The sequence below is a fragment of the Leptonychotes weddellii genome, chromosome 2 (genome assembly GCF_054177405.1).
Source record: "Leptonychotes weddellii isolate Sample4059 chromosome 2, ASM5417740v2, whole genome shotgun sequence".
Classification (NCBI taxonomy): domain Eukaryota; kingdom Metazoa; phylum Chordata; class Mammalia; order Carnivora; family Phocidae; genus Leptonychotes; species Leptonychotes weddellii.
This window is the reverse complement of record NC_138370.1, coordinates 39,779,078-39,791,294: the sequence shown is the minus strand read 5'-3', so window position 1 is coordinate 39,791,294 and position 12,217 is coordinate 39,779,078.

The window sequence follows — 12,217 nt, the reverse complement described above, 5'->3', positions numbered from 1 at the left end:
AGCAACGGACAGATCTGGACGACCATCAGGACCACTGCCTATACAAGGATTTTTTATAGTGCAGTGCTGTAAATGTAGTTTCTCTTCCTTGTGGTTTTCTTAATAACATTTTCTCTTCTCTACCTCTCTTTATTTTAAGGATACGGTTTGTAGTACATATAACATACAAAATACAGTGTTAATTGTAAAGAAGAAAGAAGATGTTATCAGTAAAGCATCAGTCAGCAGTAGGCTATCAGTAGTTAAATTTTGGGGAAGTCCAAAGTTATGTGCGGAATTTTGATTGTGTGGAGGAGTCAGTGCCCCTAACCCCCAGGTTGTGCAAGGGTCAACAGTACTTTAATCTGGGTCTAATTGATACCCTCACCTTTTGTTGTAGGTCAAGTTCTCTGGGAAGCAGACTCTGAGAGGAAGATTTCCATGTAGTAGGTTTATTAAGAAGTGCCCTTGGGGTGGGGGGCGTCTGGCTGGCTTAGTCGGAAGAGAGTGTGACTCTTGACCTAGGGGTTGTGAGTTCAAGCCCCACATGGGGTATAGAGATTACTTAAGTAAAGAAAACCTCGAAAAAAAAAAAAGTACTTCTCTGGGCATGAAGGAAGTGGGACGAGGCAGAGCAAGGGGTTGAACTGTAATGAAGTCACGGACAGGGGCCTCAGCTGACCCCAGAAAGTTCCGGGAATAGGATGGAACTTCATAGTTGTCCCGAACTGAGGCAAAGGGGACCAGGCCTTTGTGAAACTTCCTCCCCAACCACTGAGCAGTCACCTGAGAACTACCCAGGAGAGAAGGCGCCTTTCTTCAGATAAGGGAGGTTCCTTGAGAACAAGCGGGCAGAAGCTGTTAGCATCCAACACTCTGCAGCTAAAGGAATGAGTGTCTTGGTTCTGAAGTGGGAAATCTGGATGGCACATCACAACGTCCACTTCAACAAAATGGGAGCATATTGCGTCTTCTCATTTATTCACATCTTTTTTGCAGAGATTTTCAAAGATTCAAATAATCACAAAGACTTAAAATTTTTTTTCATATATGCCTACCACACTGCTTGTTAAATTTATTACAGGTTATTTTGTATTTTGTGTTAGAATGTTGAATAAGAACTTTTCCCGTGAGATTTTCTAGCTGTGTATTCCTTGTATGTAAGTACAATGTGTATGGATTACTATATTTGTTTATTATATTTTTTCAGCTTTATTAAGGTATGATTGACACAATAAACAACACATATTTAAAGTGCATACTTAGATGAGTTTTTTAAAATTTAAATTCAATTAATTAACATATAATATATGATTTGTTTCAAGAGTACAGGTCTGTGATTCATACTTATGTGAGTTTTGACATATATATTCCTTTATAAAAACATCATCGCCCCCAGAAGCTTCCTTATGTCCCATTGTCAGCCATTCTTCCTTAGTGTCAGCTCCTGGCCCAAGGCAACCACTCATTTGCTTTCTGGCACTATAGATTAGTTTACATTTTTGAGAATTTCTTATTAACGGAATCAGAGTACCTATCCTTTTTTTGCTTGTCTTCTCAGCATAATTACGTGGAAATTCATCCATGTTGTTTTGTGTCTCAGTAATTCGTTTCTTCTCATTGCCGTGTAGTATTCTATCATAGATAGACCACACTTGGTTTATCCATTTACCAGCCAATGGATATTTGCTTGTTTCCAGTTGGGGCTGATTATAAATAAAGCTGCTGTGAACATCTGTGTACAAGTCTTTGTGTGGACATATGATTTCTTTTCTCTTGGGTAAATGTTTACAAGTGGAATGGCCTGGTCATAGGGGAAATATGTGTTTAACTTTGTTTTTTAAATCAGATTGTCTGTTTTCCAAACTATTTTCAAAATGATCATATCCTTTTACATTCTCAACAGCAGTAAATGAAAGTTTCAGTTCTTCCATATCCTTTGCCAGTACTCAGTATGGTAAGACTTTTTAATGACCAATGATGTTGAGCATCTTTTCACGTGCTTATTGTATTTATTTTTACAGATCTAACTTAATTCTGATTATTTCTAAAACATATTTATATATTTAGTTGGGTTTTCTAGGTACACAAATAAATCATGTGTAAGTTACGCTATTTATTTCCTTTCAAAGATGCTGTCTTAGTTCTGTTTTTTGTTGAGAACTTAAATAGTAGTGCTATCTTTGGCTTTACCCTGACTAACATAGTCAGTTGCAAGTCACATAATATTATTGGCATTAGAATATTTAATTCTTTAAATATACTTGTTTCCATCCAAATTTGCTAAGATTTTTGTTAAGCAGTTTACCCTTAGGGCTGCCTGGGTAGCTCAGTCAATTAAGCGTCAGACTCGATCTCTCAGCTCAGGTCTTGTCTCAGCTCTCATTTTGTAAACAAGACCTCAGCTCAGGTCTTGATCTCTCAGCTCAGGACATAAGGAAGCTGAGTTCTTAAAAAAAAAGAAAGAAAGAAAGAAATTTACCTTTAAATTACATTTTTTCCACAATATTAAGATAATTATGTTTCTCCTTTTTCCTTTTTAGATATAAAAATGGAAAAAACTACATACTATTTTCTAATTTTTTTGTAGATGTAAACTTTTATGATGAGCATCTTCCTATGCATTGACGATCATTCCATAACATTATGATTAAAGGCTGCTTAGTATTTTATTTTATAGTGGTACTGTAATTTAGTCGGCCAGTCTTCTATTATAAAACATATAGGTTATTTAAACTTTCTCTTTTGCTATTATAAATTTTGTTGAGATAAATATTGTTGTAAATTAAATCTTGGTGTGCATGTAGGCCTATCCAGCTAAAATTTCTAGATGTGCAATGCTAGGTCAGAGTCTGAATATTTTTAATGCTTTAATATTTACTATAACATTTCTCCCAAGAAAGTTAGTAGCCATTTACAGTTTACAAAATTCTAATCTGCTCTTATAATTTGAGGGATGACCAGTGTTGCCTCATGTGCCGTGAACATTTGCTTTAGTAATTTTCATTTGCTGTTGATTTTACTGATCATTTTATTTATTTTTTTAAAACACTTTTATTTATTTATTTGAGAGAGAGAGAGACTGAGGGAGAGAGACAGAGACAGAGAGCACGGTGAGGAAGAGAGAGAGAGGGACAAGCAGACTTCTGCACTGAGTGTGGAGCCCAATGTGGGACTTGATCCCAGGACCCTGAGATCATGACCTGAGCTGAAATCAAGAGTCAGATGCTCAACTAACTGAGCCTCCTAAGTGCCCCTGATTACGTTGATCGTTTTAAATGTGTGTTTTATTTTTTATTTTCTATTTTACTTCTTTGTTTCCTTTCTGTTTGGTTATACGTACAGTTGATCCTTATCATTTGTGGATTCTGTATTTGCAAACTCATCTACTAAGTAGATTGGTTTGTAATCTCAAGGTCCACATGCATGGCATTTCTGCAGTCATACACAGACATGTGCAGAGCAGTGAAAATTTTGAGTTGCCTGACATACATGTTTCTGGCTGAGGTCAAACAAGAGGACTCTCCTTTTGTCTCAGCTCTCATTTTGTAAACAAGAGTGCTTTACGTGGTCTATGTAGTGCCATGCTTTTGCATTGTTATGCCTTTTGGTGGTGATTTCACTGTTTGAAACGACCCAAGCACAGTGCTGAAGGGCTGTCTGGTGTTCCTAAGTACAAGAAGGCTATGATGTGCCTCCCCAAGAAAATACTGTGTTAGACAAGCTTCATTCAGGCATCAGTTACAGTGCTATTGGCTGTGAGTTCAATGTTAATGAACCAACAATATATATTTAAAAGTTCTCTTTAAACAGAAAAAAAATAAAGTCATGTATTGATCAATGGATGTAAACATTGTGACCAGAAGCTTGTAGGAACCTAACCCTGTATTTGCCCTAGGAGCAGTGGCTCAGTATTTGCTAATTCAGTGTTTTTTGAGGACTTTAAAAACATAACTGCTGCCAATAATGAGAACTGACTGTTCTATGTTTTCTATGGATTTTGCCCCCAAGATTTAGAAGGTCTGCTCTCAGCTCATTATCATCTTTGCCCCCTTCTGAGCACTTATTTCCCAGAATCATTTGCCATCTGGGTTCCAGTTCAGGGTCTACTGGTGAAAAGTAGTCATGTGAGGTTAGGAAGGTGGAAGAGAAGGAGAAGACATCTGTTCCCCACCACCAGCGGCAGATGGTTAAGTGGGCAGAGGGTGGCATCCTGGTTTGTGTGTTACATGAAGCCTGCAGCAGCTTCCCACAGAGATGTTGCAAGGAACCTGTTTTGATGCTTCAGTGGGCTGAATCATTAAGAAATCATCCTTTCCCAACAGCCTACCACAATAGTCCCAACCTCTGCTTCCTTCAATCTTCCAATAATTCTCTAAGCACCCGGTTCTCTGTTGCATTCCTTATTTGAAACACTAGACTAGTTTTTGTTTTCTTGACTGAAGCCTGACTAATACAGTTTTGATACTGGAAGAGGGTGCCTTCTCTCTGAAGGATGAAGGGAGCACAAATGTCAGATGACCAGACTGCTGGTCTTCATCAGAATCCATGTCCTTCTCTTCATCTTAGGCATACAGCTAAGCAAGATTTCTTGCTTTCCTTATGTCTAGGTGGGCCTTGTGAGCAGAACTCTTCCCTATCCTCTTCCCAACACCATGGACTATGCCATGAGCAAGAAATACATTTTACTGTGATACATCATTGAAATCGTGGGACTCTTTGTTTTAGCAGTTTGCCTACCCTAATACAAATGGTATTTTAAAATGGTACTAGTGCCTCCTTTTTATATTTCTAAAAATATTCTTAGTTCTGTTATCACCAATGATAAGAATGAAACAGTATTGATTAATTCCTCCCTTAGTAAGATGAAAAACTTACTGTGTGTTTACTTCCATTTACTTTTACTCCTATCTTTGTTGGTATAATCTGAAATTACATTGGGGTTATACTTAATTTTTTTGACATTTGCATTCTATCTTAAAGTCATATTTCCAATAATTATTTAGGCTTCATTCAACATAGAACAGGTGTTAATGCTCACCAGTCATCCTTTTACTGCATAAATTAGCCTTTGTTGAGTTCTTTCTTTGTTGTATGTCTCGGTTTCTGTAAGAAGCCTTCCGGTACTTGTCTTAGGAAAGATACAGAGAGAAGAGAATGCTTTCAGAGTCCTTGAACAGCTGAGACTGTTTCTTTGTTGTTTTTCTACAGGATTTGGCTGAGTCCATAATCTTGATCAACTACCTTAATCCCTCAAAACTGTAATAGTTGACATATCTCCTTTTAGCATTTAATATGGTTTTATAGGAGAAGATTGAAGTTAGATGGATTTTCTTCCTTTTTAGGTTAACTTTCCCTCTCCCCCAAATGCTTATAAGATTTTTTTCCGCAAAATCTTGATATTTACAAATACTATCACGTGTATCTATGGGTTGGTTCTTGTTCATTAACTTCGCTTGGTACTCAGTGAGCCTCTTTGAAATGTTGAAACTTCTGCCAGATACCCTGCTAAGTGCTCTGTATATATTACCTTATGACAACACTATGAGGTGACAGCTATTATCCCTCCCAATTTACAGATGATGAAATTGAGGTTCAAGGACTCATAGAAGATCATCAACAGAGTTAGGATAGGAACTTTGGTCTACCTCACTATAGGGTCTGAGCTTTTAGTCACTGTACCACACAATTTTTTCAAAGGAAAGAAATATCTCCTTTACTGTATAAACTCTACAATTTTGCTTTTGCTTCCTTGGTTCCTGATTCTCCTTCAGAGACAAGACAATTGCCCATATGGCAGGTCTCTCTTGTGTGTGTTTACTTCTTATATATGCTAGTTTTTATTTTGTCATTCTTTTCTTTTATATTATCGTAGAGTTTGGCAAACTTACTCTTCATATTTGGATTATGTTTTCTGCAGCTTTGTGCTTGTTCTTTTCTGATACTAATGCATTTAAATTTTTTAAACAGGATTTTTCACTTTTCATTTTCTCTGCCTCATCAATTTCCATTTCTATTTCTCTGCCCTTTAGCCAGATTCACTGACATCTCAGTCCTTCCTCAGTTTTGTTAAAATCTTGTTTTACAGTCTGTTTTCTCTCATTTTCTTCTGTCTCAGGTATTAAACAGTGCTCAAGGGTATGCTCTTCCTCTATGCTGAGTACTATGCTCTCCATCCTTTATGTCTTGGGATATTTTCATAAGCCCCATGGTGGTTTTGTTGCTTTTAATGACCCCCCGGTTGGTGGGAGGTCTGCTCAGTGCCCGTGGTTTCCCATAAACAATGGAAGTGGATGCTGTTTGAATCCTCCTCTCAAATCATGAGGAGAAGGGATTGTCAACGTAAATGTACATTACCTGTCCAGCAGTACATCATTCTGGGAAGAAAATGGAAACAGTTGATGCAGAGGTGGATCTGGGGAGAGGAAGGGAAGATTTCATTTTTGTATCACTTCTTTTGTCACAGAATCATCTTTTGGACCTGCCTCTATTTGGGCCAGCCTCTATGCCTGCGGTTTTACCTGGTAAGGTCATGATGTTGCTGTCTTAGAAGGAGAACTTGAGACTTCGGTGTGGATAATGGTGACAGTGGGACAGACCATTTGTGGTAGGTGTGGTGGGTAAATGGTGGCGGTTGTTGAGTACCTGTTTCACACTATTCCTGAGGATTGGGGCTATGCCTGCCATATGCAGAAGAATAGCACTAGGGCCCGAAGCATCACAGAATCTTGCTCCCTTCAGCAGTGGTTCAGCCAAGATAGGCCGACACGGGTTCAGAACAGTCAGTCATGGCTCTGCAGCCACTCCCCTGCCAGCAGATAACAGGATGGTACTATGACCTTGTTTCTGGTAAGTCACTCCTCCTTCCTCTGCCAGGCCCACGCCTAGCTGACCTCAGGATACCGTTGAGCTATCAGATGCAGTTAATTGAAGTTAGAGAAGTACGACTCCCCACTTCCACCTCTTCATATCTTTATCAGCAACATAGTTATCTGTGGGGAAGGCAGACACTTCCCAGCCTAGAATGGAATCTATACCTCTTCTCTCTCTCTTTCATTCCCTCTTTCATCTACATTATTGACCTGCTAGATGTTTATTAGATTTAACCGTTCTTTATTAGCCTTGCGGATAGCAGTTATATTGATGGTGAAGATGGAGGCACCAAAGCCCTTGCTCCAGATGTCAGAACCCTTGGTCCGATGTTGGCAGCAGCAGCATGGGCAGCAGCACCAGCACAGGACATCTTTTGTTAGCCTTTTCAGGTGCACTCTCTGTCCTTTCCCAACCTGCTCTGTGTCCTGGGAGGCTGACCCATATGGTCTACTTCAGTGATGTGCTGGAGCCTGCAAGAGCTGATTATGTGCATCTCTTCCTAACTCCATGCTTGGTGACCATAGTAGGAATATTTCCACCTTGGAAGTTGGCGAACACTACAAATAGGCATATATACACCTACCTCAGAGCTTGTTATTAAATATTTACTGACCAGCACCACTGGGGCTGAGTCAGTGTATCAATAGACTCCTTTGCCCTCTGACTTCTGGTTGAGTTTGGCCTTTGGGAGCCCCTGAAGGGATGAAAGGGCAGGAAGAGGGTGTGGTCAGAATGTTCATTCTTCTGGCTCCATCCCTAACAGGTTCCCACAGATTGGCTGCCTCCCTCTACAAACACTTCAGCTGCTGTCAGGCACCCTCTCTAAACGTCCATCCTCTGTGGAAACCAGAAAACCCTTCCACTCCCCTCTTCGTGCCTGCGGGGTTGTTCTGACTGGGTGGGGGCTGGTGGTGCAGCTGGTGAAAGAATTCACCTGAAGCAGAACGAAGGAGATAGAAGTTTATTGAACACACTGCAAGGGACAGTGGGCAGGACAGCAAAGGAGAGATCGTGTGCCATGAGGTGGTGGTGAGGGACTATATTTATAGGGTGGAGTGAGGAAGTATAGGGAAGTATGAAATTTTCCCTTTTTTGGTAACTGTCTGTGCCTGTTTGTAAGCATCCCGCTGGCCAGTTAGGTCCTATGGCTATTTTGAGGTGGGTCATTTAATGAGCCTGTTTGCATTCAGCTCGGTAGTCACCATGGGCCCTTTTGCCTTGCTCGTTTCCATGGCTCAAGCCTGTTGCCTAAAAGTGGTCTCTACAAGGCCTATGAGTGGTAATGGCTCCCCCAAACCCTACCTACACCAGTAGTCCCTTCATGATGCCCTTCTCTAACAACACCTTTGAGTGCGTGCCACTTCTTTCCTCCCATGACCATGACCCTGACCCTTCCATGACCGACACAAAACCTAATCACATTCAGTCAGGTAGGACTACTTATTTGCTTCCTGGGTGTATTTCCTTGGTCTTGCTTGGTCCCAACACCAGTGGTTTTCAAACTCTTCATAGGCTTTCTTGGGGGTGTTTTCTTCAAATGAAATCTTATCTGAAAACTCAGTGTATACATTAGATAAAGTAAAGATTCTTGTCTTAAGTGGGGTAGGAGCTAAAGCCTGTCTGCTCCCTATCCTACACCCTAACCTTTCTCCGCCATCATGAATATACATCACTGGAACCTCCAAGGATCCAAGAAGCACAATTTTAATACCATATTCCTAGAAGACAGAGACCATGACTTGAATTTCCCAGGGCACCTAGAGAGATTTGGGTAAACTACAGGCATATTTTCAAGCTACCATTTACAGAGTACTTACTTTATGCCAGGCTCTCTTCTGAGTGCGTTCCGTTGGTTCGTTCACATAATCCTCCCAGCAATGCCACTGAGGTGAGGGCCTCCATTACTTAACACTGTCTGAACGAGGCCACTAAAGCACAGTGTGGTGAAACTCACTCAGGAGCTCATGGCTGGCATAGCTAGGGAGTTGAGCTGCAGACCTGTGCTCTCAGGCACCCTGTATACTTAGGGGAGCTAAGTATGCTTCTGAGTGATGAAATGAGAAGCATGTGAGCGCAGCTGTGAGGAAAACCTCACAGCCTCAGAATCCAAGTGAGGAATGCCCACTGTCCTGTGGGTTTCCTCGGTGGCTTCACACAACCTCCATCTCCGGCAGCTCAGTTACGGGGAGACAGTCCCCGATGCAGGAACACGGCTCTGTTGCTCTGGAAATGTGGCTGATGAGGGATTTTATCCTCCGGCTGGCAACCCGTTTCTGAAATAATCAATGAAACAAGACAATGGCTTTTTTTTTAAGCTTTTAATTTTTTAAAAAAGATTTTATTTATTTGACAGAGAGACAGCATAAGCAGGAGGAGTGGGAGAGGGAGAAGCAGACTCCCTGATGAACAGGGAGCCCGATGTGGGGCTCGATCCCAGGACCCTGGAATCATGACCTGAACCGAAGTCAGACGCTTAACAACTGAGCCATCCAGGTGCCCCCTTTTTTAAGCTTTAAAAACTCTAACTGTGGGGTTAATTACTGCAGTCTGGATGCTGGCTGTCTTGCCACTGGTCTTTTGCTCCAATCCAGATGTAGAAAGGCAGACGCAAGCTTCCTAGGCTGCTGTGGGCATCGGGCCGGGGCTTCCTGAGGACTGTACGAGTTTGAGGCCTTTGAGCCACACCCTTTGGGGACTGAACTATCAAAACCTGGAAAGTTTTATTTCTGGGAGTTTAATAGCAACTTAAACAGAAATGTTAAAAAAACAAAATGATATAAGCCAAGCAAACCCCACACAACATGGGGGTGGTGTGGAAGTCTCAAGTTTCTGATCTGCCATATATTCGGGAGTGATGTCAAATGTCGTTTTGAAAAACTTTCTCCACTTCTCAATTAGGAGTTCTCAAAGATGTGAAGACATCAAGAATACCTGAAGAATACACAATCACCTATTTGTCCTTTCCTCACGTAGAAAAATAAACTGTTATTAGAATTTTGGGGAGAAGTCAGTGGGGTGAGACTTGGCTTTTAGTAAATAGCAGAAGTGAATTATTACTTCGTGTGAGGAATGAGAGCACATTCTCATGCCCTAAATATTTGGAATTCTAGAGCCCAGCCTGCACACTTCCTAGCAGCAGGCCTGGCTACACAAAATGGAAACAAGGGGCCCCTTGCTTAAAATCGTTCAGAATTTCCAGACAGCAACAGCAGAATTTTGAGGTGAGTGCAGGCCTGTCAGAGTGGGGAGGCCTGTGTGGACGGCCACGGAGCTGGCCCTGCCTGGGAGCAGCAACCCACATTTGAATCCTGGGAGGGTGAGGATAAGCCTCCCATTCTACCAACGGATGCCCGAGAAAGCAGCAGTTGTGTGTGGTGTCACCAGAAAGATGGCTGAAGTCAAGACACTGCTCCCAATATTCTCCTCCTCCATGTTTGTGCTGAGAACAAGAATCCCATGCTCTACCCACTGATCCCAAGTTTGTGTCACTATTAGATGAGACCCACTTTCTGGAATAAAGAAGAAAGGATTGGTCTATGCCAGAGGATAGTCACTTTTTTTTTTTTTAATATGCTTTATTTTTTAGAGCAGTTTTAGGTTCACAGCAGAATTGAGAGGAAGGTACAGAGATTGCCCATTTACCCCGGCCCCACACATGCAGAACCTCCTCGACTATTGATATCCCTCAGCAGAGTTGTACATGTGTTAAAATTGATGACCCTACACTGATACATCATTGTCACCCAGAGTCCATAGTACATTAGTGTTGTACATTCTATGGTTTTGGACAAATGAATAATGTCATGTATCCACCACACAGAATGGTTTCACTGCCCTAAAAATCCTCTGTGCTCTGTCTATTCATCCGTCCTTCCTTCTAATGATCCTTCACCTTTTCTTGGTGCCATGGACCCTTTCATTGGTCTGGTGTAGTCTTTGGGCATCTTCCCCAAATAAGAATTTTTATACATAAAATATAATAATAATTGAAGTACAAAGGGAGTCCTACAATAAATCAAGTTACGAACCCATTACAAAACAAAATCATGTTGGCATTATTTTGCTTCTTAATTAGCACATGAAATTACTAGGTCTAGCAGCGAATCTAACACCTATAATTTTAAAATAGTGTTGGTAAGCATAAATGGTATTTTGAAATATCTGCCGCAACTCTAATGTGCAATGAAAACATTGGTGATGGAATTACAGACACTGCTTACACTACTGTGGTTTTATCCATTTATTTTTGGCCCATATTCATAAGGGAAGGAAATGCTGGATCTCAGAGAGAGGACAATGAAAATAAAGCTGTGACTGTGTTTTCCACCCAAGCTTCCATGCCCTGTGTTGTTATTAAGCTCTCGTCTCTCAGCTCCCCATCCACCCGCCAGAGTCAGCTCTGGGATGCCAGGGTTCGGCACTCCACGTTTCTCCCTGACACCTGGCCCCCTATTACGCGGACATTGGCCAAAGAGCAATGAAGAGGGGGGACTGGAAGGCTGGAGGAGAGAGTATGTGATTAGGGTTTGCTCGTTGTCTCTCTCAGCCTCATGCCAACAATGGTGTTCCAGCCCAGCAGTAGCGGGGGACTCCAGGAGTGGTTGTTTTAGCCTCCAGTTGTTTCCATACCCTCAGAATCAGCCTCAGGGTCTTTCCTCAGAGATACCTCCAGCCGGCACTCTCTTCTTGGCTACCCAAACAAAGCACCAACAGCTGAGTGGCTGAAAACAACAGAAATTCACTCTCTTACAGCTCTGGGGGCCAGAAGTCGGAGATCAACTTGTCCATGGGGCGGTGCTTTCTCCAACAGCTCTAGGGGAGAATCATTCCTTGCCTCCTCTGGTGTTGCCAGCAATCTTTGGCCTTCCCCGGCTCTTAGGGACATCACTCCGGTCCCACGGCTGTGTCCACATCTCCCTCGTCTGTAAGGACACTGCCATATTAGATTAGAGCCATCCTCATGACCTCATTTTGACTTGATTACCTCAGGAAGGACCCTATTTCCAAAGAAGGCCATATTCAGAGGTCCTGGGGTTAGGAATTCAATACATTTTTTTGGAGGGGCACAATTAAATCTATAATACTTCCCAGAGGTCTGGGTCCCAGTTCTGTGGAAAGTTTCCACAAGCTTCTCTGTCCCCCAGCCCTAGGTCAGAAGCTGTTTCCTACAGTTATTTCTGTGCTATCTAGTGTCTCCCTTCTGTCTGTCTGTCCTCCAATACCTGATTAATCAGTTCCTTACACGACCTTCTCTCTGTTAAAAATAACTGGTGTGGTTTCATTTTGCTGACCAGGTCCTGGCTGGCCTAGACCCCTGTATCTTCAATGTGGTCCCCAGATGAAGAGGATCTGATGTCTTAAATGG